Below are 19,498 nucleotides of genomic sequence, written 5' to 3'. Positions count from 1 at the left end.
TGAGGGTACAAGGTACCAATCAACTGTTGATGAGTGGGCCAAGTTGATCAATGCCCCAGAAGAGCATGAGGATGATTTGGATGTGTATGCCAAGAATAAGAAGGACCACAACTCAATGGCGAACATGTACAAGGAGATCCCCGACAAAGCTTTGGAGACACACAAGCTTGGATCTGTGCATTATCTGTTGTCTGGTCTGCCTACAATCAACACAATCTTAATGCATACTCTATTACCCAAATCTAGAGATCACAAGATGATAAGAGGACATTAAATCAACTTGCTGCAGATATTTGATGTTCCTCAAAAATTCAAGGTCATGAGTCTGATCGTTGAGGCAATCAAGAGGACTGCTGTAGATCAGAAAAGATCTTGTGGGTATGCTCCACACATTCAGGTGCTCATCAACTCCAAGATGGGCACAGGTACTTACTTGTTGGATGAGGAGCACATAGTTTTGCACCCAGAATTTGAGGATAACACAGTCGTGATGAATGAGGATGATCCTTCATCAACATAAGCACAAGAGAAGAGGGCAAAGGCAAAGGCCAAGGAAAAGGAAAAGGCAAAGTCAGAAAAGGTTGCAAGGATGCCAAGTGCCGAGGAAGCATCTCAGGTGTTCTTAAAGAGCAAACAAGATCAGCTAGGTTATTTGATTCAGGCAACATTGAGGATTGAGAAGGGCTTGGCCACCCTGACTCAGAATCAGGAGAGCTTGGAGAGGATCTTTGAGACAAAGTTTTATGATCTTGATCTCAAAGTGACTAAGATACAGACTGCAGTCGAGCAGCTCCAGGAGGAAGCAGAGGAGAAGAGAGGGAAGTCAACTACGGATGCTTTTCAGTGAGTGCCAAGATGTCAGACGTCAGCTGCAGTGTCAGTGTCAGATACAAGAGCTACTTCATCTACACCAGCAGCAACAGCTTCAGTGCCACCTCCAACACCTACTCCACCAGGTCCAACTACATCTACTGATGCCTTCGTCCTTGGAGTTCTCTCTACACCACCCCCCGAAGACCAAGCCTGAGAGACGCATATCACTATGCATTTTCAAACTTTTTGGTAACTTGTTGCCAAAGGGGAGAAATTTATAGATCATAGGCTTCGAGAGAGAGTGTTTTGCTGCTTTGTCTCTCTTGCTATTTGGTTGAACTTTTGTGTGTGCTCGGTTGATACTTTTTATGTCTGTGTGTGAGATACTTGTATGATCATGCGTTTGATCATATTATACTTTAACATTTGCTTGGATGATATTATTTTCTATATCCCTATATGATCATTCACTTTTCTTGGTGATGAGTGCATGTTTTAATTCCTATCATTTTGAGCGCTACACCAAGATGTATGTGACATGGAAGAGTGACCCATGATCCTAATCCATTGTGCATTTGCATTCAAAAGCAAATCTTAAATAATGCACAAATTTAGGGGGAGCTCTTGCTTATCACATACTTCTCAAAGCGATGATGTACTTTAAATCTTATTATCATTTGTCGAAGCTTTGATATATATGCATTAATTACCAAAAAGGGGGAGATTGAAAGTGCAACTATCCCTGGGTGGTTTTGGTAATTACTAACAACATACAGCTCATTGAATTAATACTATTTCAAGATGACCATTTCAGAAATTCAATGATTGGCATGGCATGCATTAGGAATGTGGACCCCTCAAAATGCTAAGCACACATTGGCTCAAGATCAAGACTCTACATTTTAATTTTAGTGATCCAAGATCACATTGAGTCCATAGGAAAAGCCAATACTATTAAAAGGGTATGAGGTGTTGCTTAATGCCTTACTTGCTCAAAATGCTTAGTGATATGCTCAAAAAAACCTCAACCACTTTCTCATATCCACATATGTCCCAAACCAAAAGTCAAACTCGGCCCCACCAAAATGTTCTATCCGGCACCACCGAGTTCACTTGACATTGCCACTGCCAGAAACCCTAGTCATTTCGGTCTCACCGATAGGGATCTCGGTCTCACTAAGATGGGATTGCAAACTCTCTGTTTCCCTTCCTAACGTATCGGTCCAACCAAGATGGGCGATCGGTCCCACCGAGTTCGCAATACAAACTATCTGTTTCCCTTTCATAACATTCCGGTCTCACCGAAATGAACGAATCGATCCCACCGAGTTTGCCTAACCAACTCTTTGGTTAGCTTACTACCAAAATTGGTCCCACCGAGTTTGTGTAATCAGTTTCGCCGAGATTACGTTATGCCCTAACCCTAATGAAATCGGTCCCACCGAGTTGACATGTCGGTCCCACCAAAAAGCCTAACGTTCACATTTTGAACTGAATTGGTCTGACCGGGTTTTCTGATTCGGTCCCACCGAGTTTGGTAAATTTTTTGTAATGGTTAGATTTTGTGTGGAGACTATATATACCCCTCCACCCTTCCTTTATTAGTAAGGAGAGCCATCAGAACGTGCCTACACTCCAGCATTCATTTTCTGAGAGAGAACCACCTACTCATGTGTTGAGACCAAGATATTCCATTCCAACCATATGAATATTGATCTCTAGCCTTCCCCAAGTTGCTTTCCACTCAAATCATCTTTCCACCAAATTTGAATCGGTGAGAGAGAGTTGAGTGTTGGGGAGACTATCATTTGAAGCACAAGAGCAAGGAGTTCATCATCAACACACCATCTATTACCTTTTGGAGAGTGGTGTCTCCTAGATTGGTTAGGTGTCACTTGGGAGCCTCCGTCAAGATTGTGGAGTTGAACCAAGGAGTTTGTACGGGCAAGGAGATCACCTACTTCATGAAGATCTACCCTAGTGAGGCAAGTCCTTCGTGGGCGATGGCCATGGTGGGATAGACAAGGTTGCTTCTTCGTGGACCCTTCGTGGGTGGAGCCCTCCATGGACTCGCACAATCGTTACCCTTCGTGGGTTGAAGTCTCCATCAACATGGATGTACGATAGCACCACCTATCGGAACCACATCAAAAGTCTCCATGTATACATCGAGTTTGCTCCCTCCAAACTACTCCCTTTACCTTCATATGCAAATGTTTTACATTCCGCTGCTATTCTCTTAGACTTGCATGTGTAGGTTGATTTCTTGACTTGTGCTAAGTTGATAAAATCTGCCAAGACTTAAAATTGGGAAAATGCTAGATTTTTATTTAGTCAAGTAGTCTAATCAACCCCTCTAGACATACTTTCGATCCTACACCCCACCCTTGTGGGCCCCTTGTGCACCTCCCGACCTAGTTTCTTCGCCTATATATTCCCATATATCCCCAAACCAACTAGGGGAGCCACGAAAACACTTTTCCAATGCCGTAACCTTCTGTACCCATGAGATCCCATCTAGGGCCCTTTTCCGGCATCCTGTCGGAGGGGGATTTGATCACGGAGGTCTTCTACATCAACTCTATTGCCCTTGCGATGAAGCCTCAGTAGTTTACCACAGACCTACGGGTCCATACCTAGTAGCTAGATGGCTTCTTCTCTCTCTTTGATTCTCAATACCATGTTCTCCTCGATGTTCTTGGAGATCTATTCGATGTAATACTTTTTTGCCGTGTGTTTTCCGAGATCCGATGAATTGTGGATTTATGATCAGCTTATCTATGAATATTATTTGAATCTTCTCTGAATTATTTTATGCATGATTACATAATATTGCCTTGGATATTGTTCTTGGATCTGAGTACATGAAGGTAGTAGTCGGTCTACTTGACATGGACGTGATGCCTATATTTCATAATATTGCCTTGGATATTGTCATAACTTTGCGCTTTTCTATCAATTGCTAGACAGTAATTTGTTCACCCACCGTATTATTTGCTTTTTTGAGAGAAGCCTCTAGTGAAACCTATGGCCCCCAAGTCTATTTTCCATCATATAAATTTCCAATCTACTATTTTGCAATCTTTTACTTTCCTATCTATAACCAAAAAACCCCAAAAATGTTTACTTTATCTTTTGTTTAGTTTTATCTATCTCTATTAGATCTCACTTTTGCAAGTGACCGTGAAGGGATTGACAACCCCTTTATCACGTTGGGTGCAAGTGTTTGATTCTTTGTGCAGGTATTGGTGATTTTGCGTTGTCTCCTACTGGATTGATACCTTGGTTCTCTAACTAAGGGAAATACTTATCTCTACTTGCTGCATCACCCTCTCCTCTTCAAGGGAAAAACCAACGCAAGCTCAAGAAGTAGCAATGACCCACCGATATGTCTTCGTCGTATCTATAATTGTTGATTGTTTCATGCCAATATTATACAACTTTCACATACTTTTAGCAACATTTTATATGATTTATTGGACTAACCTATTGATCTAGTGCCCTGTGACAGTTCTTGTTTATTGCATGTTTTTTGTTTCGTAGAATATCCATATCAAACGAAGTCCAAATGCAATAAAATTTTATAGAGAATTATTTCAGAATATTTGTGAATTTTGGGAGGTGGAATAAACGCAAATGGAGGCCCACAATGACCACAAGACACCAAGGCGCGCCCCAGGCCCTTGGCGCGTGGTGATGGGTTGTGCCCTCCTCGAACGCCGGTTGGAGCTCTACTTCGGGCGCAAGGAAGCTTATATCTGGAAAAAAGTCGTGTTAAAATCTCACTGCAATCGGAGTTACGGATCTCCCGGAATATAAGAAACGATTTTCGGCCAGATCTGAAGAACGTGAAATAGAAGAGAACAGAGAGGGAGATCCAATCTCGGAGGGGCTCCTGCCCCTCTGCCGCCATGGAGGCCATGGAACAGAGGGTGAACTCTCCTGTCATCTAGGGGGGAGGCCAAGGAAGAAGAAGGAGGGGAGCTCTCTCTCTCCCTCTCTCCCGGTGGCACCGGAGTGCCGCCGGGGCAAGGATCGTCATGGCGCTCTACATCAACAATCTTGCTAGCGTCAACACCAACTCCCCCTCCCCTCTATGCAGCGGTGTAACACCCCTTCTCCCTGCTGTAATCTCGACTTAAACATGGTGCTCAACTCCATATATCATTTCCCAAAGATCTATGGTTATCCTATGATGTTTGAGTAGATCCGTTTTATCCTGTGGGTTAATTGTGATCTTTGTTGGTATGATTGTATATTTTATTTATGGTGTTGTCCTACGTTGCCCTCTGTCTCGCGCAAATGTGAGGTCCCTCCGTTGTAGGGTGTTGCAATATGTTCATGGTTTGCTTATTGTCGGTGTTGGGGGTGACAGCAGCCTAAACGCGGATAAATGGGTTATGGCGTATGGGAGTAAAGAGGACTTGATACTTAATGCTATGGTTGGGTTTCACGGCCTTAATGATCTTTAGTAGTCGTGGATGCTCGCTAGGGGTCCAATCATAAGTGCATATGATCCAAATAGAGAAGGTATGTTAGCTCATGCCTCTCCCTCATGTAAAATTGCAAGAATGATTACCGGTACTTGTTATCGATTACCTAGGGACAAATGACTTTCTTGTTGACAAATGCTATCTATTTCTTCATATTTTTATTGTCGCAAAGTACTTGTAGTTTTATTCTTGCAAAATAGTTTCAAACTTGTTTTAGGTAAAGCAAACGTCAAGTGTGCGTAGAGTTGTATCAGTGGTCGATAGAACTTGAGGGAATATTTGTTCTGCCTTTAGCTCCTCGTTGGGTTCGACACTCTTATTTATCAAAGAAGGCTACAAACGATCCCCTACACTTGTGGGTTATCACCCACCAAGGCCAGCCTCTCACCACGAGAGAGGAGCATAGCATGCTAGGTGGCGAGATTCTTGGCTAGCTTGTCGATGACCGGTTGCAGGGAAGAGGCAGACGACTTTCTCACCGAGAGAGGAATCCCAAGATAGATAATTGGGAATGGTGCCACGGCGCAAGCAAGCTTAGTACTGACCGTGAGCAGTTCTGGGTTCTCGCACCGGATGGGAGTCGCCAAGCATTTAGCAAAGTTAGTGTGAAGCCCGGATGCCTCGCCAAATATGTGTAGGAGCTCGTGGATGGTCTTCAAATCGTGTTGGGAAGGATGATAGAAGATGACAACATCGTCTGCGAAGAGGGAAATGCTCGAGGGAGCATGTCGTCTGGAAAGTCTCTGTAGCAGGCCATTGTGATGCGCATGAAGTATAGAGAGTTAAGTTCGTCGATGGCGACCGCGAACAACATGGGAGAGACGAGGTCACCCTGGAGCAGCCCTGGGGCGTGCGCGATGGGGGGCACGCTAGTCGTTCATGAGTACTCTGGTACTGGCAGCGGATAAGTTGATGGGGATGCACCCTACCCAACGCCTACCAAAGCCTAGGAGGTGAAGGACGTCGATAATGAACGACCAAGAGATAGTGTCAAAGGCATGCGCAATGTAGAGCTTGAGGAGAACCCTGGGGACACGTAGGTTCTGCAGTTGGCGGGTTATGTCTACTACACAACTTATTCTTGTAGACTCGTGTTGGGCCTCCAAGTGCAGAGTTTTGTTGGATAGCAGCAAATTTCCCTTAAGTGGATGACTTAAGGTTTATCCATCCGTGGGACACATAGGATGAATAAGGTCTCTCTCAAACAACCATGCAATCAAATACAAGAAATCTCTTGTGTCCCCAACACACCCAATACAATGGAAAATTGTATAGGTGCACTAGTTCAGCCAAGAGGTGGTGATACAAGCCTAGTATGGATAGTAGATATAAGTTTTTGTAATATGGAAATATAAAACAGCAAGGTAGCAAGTGATAAAACATAGCACAAATGGTATTGCAATGCTTATAAACAAGGTCTATGGTTCATACTTTCACTAGTGCAATCTCTCAACAATGCTAACATAATTGAATCATATAACAATCTTGTCGGCGTTCTGGGACCGGGGCTGCCCAGACTTGCATGCCCGCGGGCTTGTGCGTGGCTCCACCAACGGCCTGCCACGACCCATCTTCAGCAGCAACCACTCAAGACCCTCACGAGGGGAAAAGCCTCGCGAGGCGGACGACACCAAGACCTCCTGATATGTCTCCAACGTATCTATAATTTTTTATTGTTCCATGCTACTATATTATCTGTTTTGGATGTTGCTGGGCTTTATTTTACACTTTTATATTATTTTTGGGACTAACCTATTAACGGAGGCCCAGTCCAAATTGTTGTTTTTTTTGCCTATTTCAGTGTTTCATAGAAAAGGAATATCAAACGGAGTCCAAACGAATGAAACCTTCGGGAACGTGATTTTTGGAACAAACGTGATCTAGGAGACTTGGAGTGGACGTCAAGCAATCAATGAGGTGGCCACGAGGCAGGGGGGCATGCCCACCCCCCTGGGCGTGCCCTCTACCCTCATGGGCCCTCGTTGCTCCACCGACCTACTTCTTCCTCCTATATATATCCACATACCCCGCAAACATCCAGGAGCACCACGAAACCCTATTTCCACCGCCGAACCTTCTGTACCCAAGAGATCCCATCTTCGGGCCTTTTCCGGAGCTCCGCCGAAGGGGGCATTGATCACGGAGGGCCTCTACATCAACTCCATGGCCCCTCCGATGATGTGTGAGTAGTTTATCTCAGACCTACGGGTCCATAGCTAGTAGCTAGATGGCTTCTTCTCTCTCTTTGGATCTCAATACAAAGTTCTCCTCGATTCTCTTGGAGATCTATTTGATGTAACTCTTTTTGCGGTGTGTTTGTCGAGATCCAATGAATTGTGGGTTTATGATCTAGTCTATCTATGAACAATATTTGAATCTTCTCTGAATTCTTTTATGCATGATTGGTTTATCTTTGCAAGTCTCTTCGAATTATTAGTTTGGTTTGGCCTACTAGATCGATCTTTCTTGCAATGGGAGAAGTGCTTAGCTTTGGGTTCAATCTTGTGGTGCTCGATCCCAGTGACAAAAAGGGAAATGACACGTATTGTATTGTTTCCATCGAGGATAAAAAGATGGGGTTTATATCATATCGCATGAGTTTATCCCTCTACATCATGTCATCTTGCTTAAGGTGTTACTCTGTTCTTATGAACTTAATACTCTAGATGCATGCTGGATAGCGGTCGATGTGTGGAGTAATAGTAGTAGATGCAGAATCGTTTCGGTCTACTTGTCTCGGACGTGATGCCTATATACATGATCATGCCTAGATATTCTCATAATTATTCGCTTTTCTATCAATTACTCGACAGTAATTTGTTCACCCACCGTAATACTTATGCTATCTTGAGAGAAGCCACTAGTGAAACCTATGGCCCCCGGGTCTATTTTCCATCATACAAGTTTCCAATCTATTTTATTTTGCAATCTTTACTTTCAATCTATATCATAAAAATACCAAAAATATTTATCTTACTCTTATCATCTGTATCAGATCTCACTCTTGCAAGTGGCCGTGAAGGGATTGACAACCCCTTTATCGCGTTGGTTGCGAGGTTCTTATTTGTTTGTGTAGGTACGAGGTGATTTGCGCGTGGTCTCCTACTGGATTGATACCTTGGTTCTCAAAACTGAGGGAAATACTTACGATGCTTTACTGCATCACCCTTTCCTCTTCAAGGGAAAACCAACGCAGTGCTCAAGAGGTAGCAAGAAGGATTTCTGGCGCCGTTGCCAGGGAGATCTACGCCAAGTCAAGACGTACCAAGTACCCATCACAACTCTTACCCTTCGCATTACATTATTTGCCATTTGCCTCTCGTTTTCCTCTCCCCCACTTCACCCTTGCCGTTTTATCCGCCCTTCTTCTGTACGTCTTTCCATTTGATTCGATGTCTTACTTGCCTCGTTTGTTTGTTTGGTTGGAATAGTTGTTTATTTATTGCTAAACAGAGAACCTAAGATCTATGGATCCTCATCCGCTTGCTAATCTTTTTAAGAGATCCAATTATCATGAACCAATTGCTAGTGAGTTTTGTGCACTAGATTATCTTTATGAAGTTTTGCTTGAAATTCGTGAATCTGAAAATTGTGATGAAGTACTTTATGGAGTGATTCACGTTGGATCTTTGAATAAAAAGCATGATTGCAATGATGATAATATAAATTCTATTAATGTCAATTGTGCTTATAATATGCAAAACCCTAAGCTTGGGGGTGCTAGTTTTGCTATGTCTACTACTTGTTGCAATGATCATGATTGGGGTGATTCTTCTTTTGATCTTGAAAATTTATTTAAGCCCCATGATGAATATGAGATTGATAATAACGATTGCAATAATATTGAAAGTGGTTTTGGGAGAGTGTCAACTTTAGATCCCACATATTTGGATAATGTTCAATCTTATGAAGTTTTTGATAAAAGTAGATTTGGAGAGATCATGACTTTAGTTAATGTTAATCCCACTATTTTGGAACAGTGTCAACTTTGCATACATGTGGATCTTGTTAAGAATATGTTTTGTGATAGCTATATTGTTGAATTTGCTTATGATCCCACATGTAATTATTATGAGAGAGAGTAAAATATGGTTGTAGAAATTTTCATGTTACTAAACTGCTCTCGTTGTGTTGAGATTGTTATTGTTTCTTTCCGCTTCCTTGCATATGCTAGTTTTTGATTACCTTGATAATTTTTTTTCCTATAAGATACCTATGCATAGGAAGTATGTTAGACTTATATGTGTTTGTCACATGTTTTATGATGCTCTCTTTGTGCTTCAATTCTTGTCTTTCATGTGAGCATCGTTGAAATCTTATGCCTAGCTATAAGGCTTTAAAGAAAAGCGCTTGTTGGGAGACAACCCAATATTTTCCTTGCTGTTATTCAATAAATAATTTATCTAGCCTCGGTTTTGGTTGTGTTTGTTGTGTTTAATTAGTGTTTGTGCCAAGTAGAACCGTTGGGAAGATTTGGGGAAAGTCTTTTTGATCTTGCTGTAAAAAACAGAAACTTTAGCGCTCACGAGAATTGCTGCCAATTTTTATTGGAGAGTAATATTTAGTTAATTATTTTTTAAGATGATTAATAGATACATTCCTCACGTCCAGCAATTTATTTTATAATTTTTGGGGTCCCAGAAGTATTCGAAACCTACAGATTACTACAGACTGTTCTGTTTTTGACAGATTCTGTTTTTCCGTGTGTTGTTTGCTTATTTTGATGAATCTATGGCTAGTAATAGAGTTTATGAACCATAGAAAAGTTGGAATACAGTAGGTTTAACACCAATATAAATCAATAATGAGTTCATTACAGTACCTTGAAGTGGTGGTTTGTTTTCTTTTACTAACGGAGCTCACGAAGATTTTCTTTTAAGTTTTGTGTTGTGAAGTTTTCAAGTTTTGGGTAAGGATTTGATGGATTATGGAACAAGGAGTGGCAAGAGCCTAATCTTGGGGATGGCCAAGGCACCCCAAGGTAAAATCCAAGGACACCAAAAAGCCTAAGCTTGGGGATGCCCTGGAAGGCATCCCCTCTTTCGTCTTCGTCTATCGGTAACTTTACTTGGAGCTATATTTTTATTCGCCAGATGATATGTGTTTTGCTTGGAGCGTCTTGTATGATTTGAGTCTTTGATTTTTATTTTACCACAATCATCTTTGCTGTACACACCTTTTGGGAGAGACACACATGAATTGGAATTTATTAGAATACTCTATGTGCTTTACTTATATCTTTTGAGCTATATAGTTTTTGCTCTAGTGCTTCGCTTATATCTTTTAGAGCATGGGGGTGGTTTTATTTTATAGAAATAATTGATCTCTCATGCTTCACTTATATCATTTTGAGAGTCCTTTATAACAGCATGGTAATTCACTTTGGTCATAAATTTTAAATGCTAAGAGAAGTTGGGTGCTTGATAGATGGTTTTGAGATATAAAGGTGGTAATATTAGAAGTGTGCTAGTTGAGTAATTGTGAAATTGATGAATACTTGTGTTGAAGTTGGCAAGTCCCGTAGCATGCACGTATGGTGAACGTTATCTGACAAATTTTAAGCGTGGGGTGTTCTTTGATTGCTTTCCTTATGAGTGGCGGTCGGGGACGAGTGATGGTCTTTTCCTACCAATCTATCCCCCTAGGAGCATGTGCGTAGTGCTTGGTTTTGATGACTTGTAGATTTTTGCAATAAGTATGTGAGTTCTTTATGACTAATGTTGAGTCTATGGATTATACACACTCTCACCCTTCCACCATTGCTAGCCTCTTCGGTACCATGCATTGCCCTTTCTCACCTTGAGAGTTGGTGCAAACTTCGCCGGTGCATCCAAACCCCGTGATATGATACGCTCTATCACACATAAGCCACCTTATATCTTCCTCAAAACAACCACCATACCTACCTATTATAGGATTTCCATAGCCATTCCGAGATATATTGCCATGCAACTTTCCACCGTTCCATTTATTATGACACACATCATCATTGTCATATTGCTTTGCATGATCATGTAGTTGACATCGTATTTGTGGCAAAGCCACCGTTCATAATTTTTTCATACATGTCACTCTTGATTCATCGCAATCCCGATACATCGCCGGAGACATTCACATAGAGTCATATTTTGTTCTAAGTATCGAGTTGTAAGAAAATAAAAGTGTGATGATCATCATTAGAGCATTGTCCCATGTGATGAAAGGATGATGGAGACTATGATTCCCCCATAAGTCGGGATGAGACTCCAGACGAAAAAAAGAAAAAAAAGAAAGAAAAGAGGCCAGAAGAAAAATAAAGAAAGAAGACCCAAATAAAAAAAAAATAAATAAATAAATGAGAGAAAAAGAGAGAAGGGACAATGTTACTATCCTTTTTCCACACTTGTGCTTCAAAGTAGCACCATGATCTTCATGATGATAGAGTGTCTCTTATTTTGTCACTTTCATATACTAGTGGGAATTTTTCATTATAGAACTTGGCTTGTATATTCCAATGATGGGCATCCTCAAATGCCCTAGGTTTTCGTGAGCAAGCGAGTTGGATGCACACCCACTTAGTTTCTTTGATGAGCTTTCATATATTTATAGCTCTAGTGCATCCGTCGCATGGAAATCCCTACTCCTTGCATTGACATCAATCGGTGGGCATCTCCATAGCCCATTGATTATGCGTGTCAATGTGAGACTTTCTCCTTTTTTGTCTTCTCACACAACCTCAATCATCATATTCTATTCCAACCATAGTGCTATGTCCATGGCTTGCGCTCATATATTGCGTAAAAGTTGAAAGAGTTTGAAAAAGCTAAGTATGAAACAATTGCTTGGCTTTTCATCGGGGTTGTGCATGATGAGAGCATTTTGTGTGACGAAAATGAAGCATGGCCAAAGTATATGACTTTGTAGGGATTAGTTTTCTTTGGCTATGGTATTTTGATAAGACATAATCGCTTGATTAGCATACTTGGAGTATTACTTTTTTTATGTCAACAATAAACTTTTATCTTGAATCTTTCGGATTTGAACATTCATGCCACAATAGAGAAAAATACACTGAAGAATATTCTAGGAAGCATTCCACATCAAAAATTCTGTTTTTATCATTTACCTACTCGACGACGAGCAGGAATTAAGCTTGGGGATGCTGATACGTCTCCAACATATCTATAATTTTTGATTGTTCCATGCTATTATATTATCTGTTTTGGATGTTAATGGGCTTTATTTTACACTTTTATATTATTTTTGGGACTAACCTATTAACCGGAGGCCCAACCCAAATTGCTGTTTTTTTTGCCTATTTTAGTGTTTCGTAGAAAAGGAATATCAAATGGAGTCCAAACGGAATGAAACCTTCGAGAATGTGATTTTTGGAACAACCGTGATCCAGGAGACTTGGAGTGGACATCAAGCAATCAACGAGGCGGCCACGAGGTAGGGGGCGCGCCCACCCCCCTAGGCGCGCCCTCCACCCTCGTGGGCCCCTCGTTGCTCCACCGACCTACTTCTTCCTCCTATATATATCCACATACCCCGCAAACATCCATGAGCACCACGAAACCCTATTTCTGCCGCCGAACCTTCTGTACCCAAGAGATCCCATCTTGGGGCCTTTTTCGGAGCTCCGCCGAAGGGGGCTTTGATCACGGAGGGCCTCTACATTAACTCCATGGCCCCTCCGATGATGTGTGAGTAGTTTACCTCAGACCTACGGGTCCATAGCTAGTAGCTAGATGGCTTCTTCTCTCTCTCTTTGGATCTCCATACAAAGTTCTCCTCGATTCTCTTGGAGATCTATTCGATGTAACTCTTTTTGCGGTGTGTTTGTCGAGATCCGATGAATTGTGGGTTTATGATCAAGTCTATCTATGAGAAATTTTTGAATCTTCTCTGAATTCTTGTATGCATGATTGGTTTATCTTTGCAAGTCTCTTCGAATTATCAGTTTGGTTTGGCCTACTAGATTGATCTTTCTTGCAATGGGAGAAGTGCTTAGCTTTGGGTTCAATCTTGTGGTGCTCGATCCCAGTGACAGAAAGGGAAATGACACGTATTGTATTGTTGCCATCGAGGATAAAAAGATGGGGTTTATATCATATTGCATGAGTTTATCCCTCTACATCATGTCATCTTGCTTAAGGCGTTACTCTGTTCTGATGAACTTAATACTCTAGATGCATGCTGGATAGCGGTCGATGTGTGGAGTAATAGTAGTAGATGCAGAATCATTTCGGTCTACTTGTCTCGGACGTGATGCCTATATACATGATCATGCCTAGATATTCTCATAATTATTCATTTTTCTATCAATTGCTCGACAGTAATTTGTTCACCCACCGTAATACTTATGCTATCTTGAGAGAAACCACTAGTGAAACCTATGGCCCCCGGGTCTATTTTCCATCATACAAGTTTCCAATCTATTTTATTTTGTAATCTTTGCTTTCAATCTATATCATAAAAATACCAAAAATATTTATCTTACTATTATCATCTCTATTAGATCTCACTCTTGCATGTGGCTGTGAAGGGATTGACAACCCCTTTATCATGTTGGTTGCGAGGTTCTTATTTGTTTGTGTAGGTACGAGGTGATTTGCATGTGGTCTCCTACTGGATTGATACCTTGGTTCTCAAAACTGAGGGAAATACTTACGCTGCTTGACTGCATCACCCTTTCCTCTTCAAGGGAAAACCAACGCAGTGCTCAAGAGGTAGCACCTCCCCGGGAGCAGCCTCACTAGGCTGGCTCCCGAGGAGCGGAGATCTCTATGCAAGGGGCACCTCACGAGGTTCACGAGACATGATCCATGATGACCAAGGCCAGGCGGGTGCCAGCGGGCCCAGTGTACCAGTTTCCCTTTTCATGCTAAAGAGGTAGGCGCAGGCGAGGAGTCTCGAGGCATCAGGCAAAGGTTTCCATATCAGTGCAATAAGACAAAGACCAGTAGGACGGCAGGACGGAGGTCACCGCGAAGCCCACAGCAGCGTCACCACCAGAGCCTTTGGCAGGCGAAGACCACCTTTTGTCAGGACAACTTGTACTAGGTGTCTCCCTTCAACTTGGCCGTTGTGGGATCCCTTCCCGCCTAACATTTGGGAAGAGGACCAAGGACTCTATAAATAGGACTAGCCACCGCCATAGGGAGTGAGGGACTCATCCTGGATCGGATCCATTCCTTCTCACATCCACCAGCTCGCCGAGCTCAAGTACACCTCTCCTCCTGAGGTTGTTCATCCATTGTACTAGTTCATCCTTAGCCCGTGAGGCAATCCACCAACAGCACACTGGAGTAGGGTATTACACCGCAAGGTGTCCCGAACTAGTATAAACCCTTGTGTCTCTTGTTCCTTGGGTTCGTCAAGCTAGACCGTGAGATCGTTGAGCAAGCGAACTAGGGAGAGAGTGTTCTTCGTGCGCACCCTAGAGTTCGAACCTCAAGAGTTAGCCGGAACCCGTAATCCGACAAATCCCTCAACATGCGACAAAGAATCACTTCAAAGTTCCTATCTAGCAGAGAACATAAGATGAAATTGTTGTAGGGTACGAAACCACCTCAAAGTTATCTTTTCCGAGATGCGCGGCCCCGCGGCGCGACCCACTGCGCAGGGCGCCCACGCATGAAGAAGGAAGCTGCCTAGAGATCCCTCGGCCGCAAGAAGACACTCCTGCGCTCCCTGATCCACCACGTCAGGATCGCGCGCCGCCTGCGGCGGCGGCGCATGGGTACCAAGACCGGGCTTCGCCTCCACGGTGGGCTCCAGTGACCACGGCGAGTTGCCGCGCCTTCACCCCCGAGCTGCGCAGCGTCGTCTAGCCCGGCAAGTTCAAGCCTGACCTGCCACCGTGCTACGACGGCACCCCCGACCCTGCTGAGTTCTTGCAGCTCTACGAGCTAAGCATCGAGGCGGCCAACGGCGACGGGAAGGTCATGGGGAACTGGTTTCCCATGGCTCTCAAGGACGGCGCGCGCTCGTGGCTCCTAAACCTGCCTGCGGGATCGATCTCCTCCTGGGGCGAGATGCGCGAGTGCTTCATCGCCAACTTCCAAGGCACTCGCGATTGCCCGCCTTCCGCTGGTGACCTACGTCACATCAAGCAGCAGCCAGGGGAGACCCTGCAGAAGTACGTCCAGCATTTCAACAGCGTTCGCCTCAAGATTCCCAATGTGACGGATGAGGCCATCATCTCAGCATTCTCCGATGGCGTCCGCGATGTCATGATGAAGGAGGAGCTCACCATACTCAAAGACCTATGCATAGCTCTAGAGATTTTTAACATGGCGAGCAAGCGTGCAAGGGCTAAGGAGGGACGCCTCTCCCTCCTAGAGCTTCCAGCAGCCGACCCTGAAGACAAGAAGGCCAAGACCAAGGACGTGAAGCGCAAGGGGGCTGCTGTGCTCGCGGCGGAGCTGGAGATGAAGCGCGGTTGTGACCATCCCGAGTCATCCAAGGCCAACTGCCCATTCTGCGCCTTCCACAACGTGCACAACCACAACACCAATGACTATCAAGAGCTCAGGGCCATCTGTGATGGGCGCTTCGGCCGATGCCCCGAGCGCAATGATCGAGGCTACGACCGAGAAGGAGGGCGAAGTGGAGGACACTGGGACGAGTGCGGCCCCCGTTAGGAGTGGCGCGACCAGCCTCGTGAGGGCGCTTGGAGAGACCAGCCTCGTAAGGACCGCCCTCAGGGTAACGCTGGCCTCCCTCCGCTGCCACCAACACCAAGAAGGAACGACGACCATCATCAGGACAAGGGGGCTAGGGGCTTCTAGGAGCCTCGCGCCATCGCTTGCATCTTGGGTGACCCTCAGGCCCCAGCCTCTCAGCGTATCTTCAAGCAGTTTTCTCGCGTGGTGAACACGGCCCTCCCCGGGCTCGAGGCTGCGCGCCCGCTCAGGTGGTCCAAGTGCACCATTACCTTCAACTCTTCGACAACTCAAGTGCGCGGCAACTGTCGGTGCCCTCCCGATGCTCTGCTCACCCATCATCAGCAATGTCCAAGTCACCAAGACCCTCATCGATGGCGACGCGGGGCTCAATGTCCTGTCCGTCGAGACGTTCGACCGCCTCCAAGTGCCATATGATCAGCTACAGCCTACCAAGCTCTTCTTAGGAGTGACCGACGGCTCCACCACCCCGATCGAGCAGGTCCGGCTTCCTGTCACCTCTGGCAGGCGTGACAACTACCGCACCGAGCTCATCGACTTCAACGTCGCCCACATCCGCCTGCCGTACAACGCCATCCTTGGGTACCCAGCTCTGGCCAAGTTTATGGCAGTGACCCATCATGGCTACAATGTCCTTAAGATGCCCGGGAGCTGCGGCATCATCACGGTTGCTTGCGAGGAGGACACGGTGTGCTCCCTCGAGCGTGCTTACCAAGCTGCAGCGACCGAAGACCCAGATAATGAAGGCGTCGTCTACCCTCCTGAGGCCATCCCAAAGAATAAGAAGTTTCTCCATCGAGGGATTCAGGAGAGCGATGTCTCCAGCATCACCACCTCATGACCTGTGCCCGTAGATGGGGTGCCTCCCCCCCTTGCATAGGAAGGCACGCCCGGCGCCCTCCTCAGGCTGGGCTCGGGGGCTCTCTTCTGGAGGACCTCAGAGTTAGCCAACGTCATGAGGGAGAATCTCGGGCCTCACGTGGAGGCATGCTTCACCGCATGCTTTCCTCATCGGGGCATGAGGCACGAGGTGCCCGGTGCTCAAGAGTTCATCACCAAGACCACCAAGGAGCTTCAAGAGGCAAGAGCCGTGCACGGTGACCGCCGCCCACCACCTGGCGCAGCTCCTTGTCTTGGCGCGGACGACGAGCTGCGCATCTGTGTCGACGTTCCTGGGCTCAACAGGGCCGCATCTCAGGGGCGCTTCTGGCCATCGAGCGTTGGTCGGTGCGGAGGTCCCCCCCATAGCTATGTTCGCATGCCCTTCGGCCTGCCGAACGCAGCTGTCGCCTTCAACTTGCTCACAAAAGGCACCCTGGCGGCTCACGAGGCCAAGCGCCAGGCCGTCCTGAGGGAGGAGGAGTCAAAACCTCCAGCGTCCCCTGGGAACCAGCCGTCGTACTACTCGTGAGGAGCGACTTCTTCAGCGCCCATCTTTAGCTGCTCCAACGCCTCTTCAACAATGGTGCCAGGTAACATTTTCTGGTTTATTCAGCTGGGGGCGCCCCTCTTGCTGCATCTTCCCCAGGTCGCATGGGCCTGTCGCTGCGACATGCATCCTTTTGCATCTTTAGCTTACTCTGTTGGGGGCTCCCCTCGGGTTGTATCATCCCCAGGTCGCATGGGTCCGTCCTTGTGGCATGTATCGTTCTTGCATCTATTTGAACTAGCTTGCCTCCTAGCATGAGTTACCTTATGATCACCACCTGCTTGCATGTTGCCCTTCGCGGCCCCCCGCGTTGCTGACCGGCTTCTTGCTCATCCCGCAACGGGGACTACACATGCTGGCACAGCGCTTGTGCTCGGGCCCGTCCCTGCAGCACTGACAAACCTAAGTGGTCGAGCTCTGGCTCGCGGCATTCCCCGCGCACGTCACCTCACCAGACCCTCAGTGCCTTCATCTTCTTGCGGAAAAATCAGCGGCAGGACAGCAAATGCGATTACGAGCTATATTACCCTCTCGGACTAACCCACAGGAATCTCCAGAGCTTAGCTACGGGTAGCCCTGCCAGCTGCTCCTTTTCATGCGATTCGCTTGCGCGTTAAAGGGAGGGCTCCTGAGCACCGCGCCTTAGGAGCCCTTACTAACTCTCCAGCCCTCACCCCCTGGCCTTGACCACGACATCGCGATCTGGCATACCAGCGGCGGTTGAGCCTCGCTCGAGGGTCGGGACCCGAGGACGTAGAGCACTTAGAAGAACGTGAAAAGGGGAAGTTGGCGCAGATCTAACCTAGCAGTACCACCATCATTGACGCATAAATTGGGCACTGCGGAAGGAATCGCTTCAGGCTCGCTAAGATAAGTCGTGCATTCAAGTTGGCCCGGCACTGCGGCTCAGGATTTTCGGCTCTTACAACCTTGCTCCGGCAATGCCGCTATCCCTTTCTGCCTTTAGGAAGCTACTTGCACGCCAAGGGGGGCCTCTTGATCATCACGCCTCAGGAGCTCTTACCGGGCCTTGGGACGCTCACCTCCTGGCCTTGACCACGGCATCGCGACCTGGCATACCAGCGACGGCTGAACCCTGCCTGGGGACTGGGACCTATTGGCATAGAGCACTAAGCTACCACAAGGATGAAAAGGGAAGACAATGCCAAAGCAAGATACATAATTGCAAATTTCATGATAAGGATAACATTGATGCAAAAGCACTACAAATTATTTACACACCCCCACGGGGTTCATCTCGATTCCTTGCAGGGAACCAAAAAAGGAGGTTTTCAGGAGTCATATCTACAGATGTCGCTGCCAATGCCATCATCAACAGTGGGCCACAAGGGGCCGACGCCAACCCCATCCAGATCAAGGACGACGACAAGCAGACGCCGCTGCTGTGCTCCGGGCACGGCGAGAGCTCGGGGGCACGTAGCTATCGTCGCTCGTCTCCGGAGTCTCGTCCAGCTCAGGAGAGTCGCTGGACTCCTAGGAGCCGTCGCTGCTGCTAGAGGAGCTGTCGGCAGGGCCAAGGGCGGGCCCAGCGATTGCCGCTGCGCCGTCCTGGCGACCCCCTCCAGGGCAGCGTGGAGGCGCCGTCATACTCAAAATGGATGGCCAGGGCCCCCTTCGCGCGGCAGGCGCGGGCGACCTCTCCCCTTCCACAAGTCATGAAGATCTTGCCCACGAAGACGACCTCGACCTCCGCTCCGGTTGTCGGGGTGCTGCATTCGGCATGCTGCAACTACAGCTCGAGCAGCCCCCTCGGCGGCATCTCTTCGATGAAGAACTGCGGGAATCTGATCCATGTGTGTGGTGGCATCGCTGCCCACATCACGAACTCGCTGGAGGAGCCCTCGGCATGAGTTCGTGAGTCGGCGGCTCATACCACCACGGCATGGCCACCGTGGTCATGACGCGAGCGGTGCAAGGCTCCGCCTCCTCCTCTAGGGCCTTGCGCTTGGGCATGCAAGGGCAGCGCGTAGCCTGGGGGAGGCCGCTCGTACCAGGGCCTCATCACCTCCCACCTCACGACGACGCCGAGGGGGCGGGCCAATCTCTTCTTCGGTGGAAGTGGCCCCTGCTCT

This window comes from Triticum urartu, chromosome 3 (genome assembly GCF_003073215.2).
Source record: "Triticum urartu cultivar G1812 chromosome 3, Tu2.1, whole genome shotgun sequence".
Classification (NCBI taxonomy): Eukaryota; Viridiplantae; Streptophyta; class Magnoliopsida; order Poales; family Poaceae; genus Triticum; species Triticum urartu.
This window is presented reverse-complemented; position numbering follows the sequence as displayed.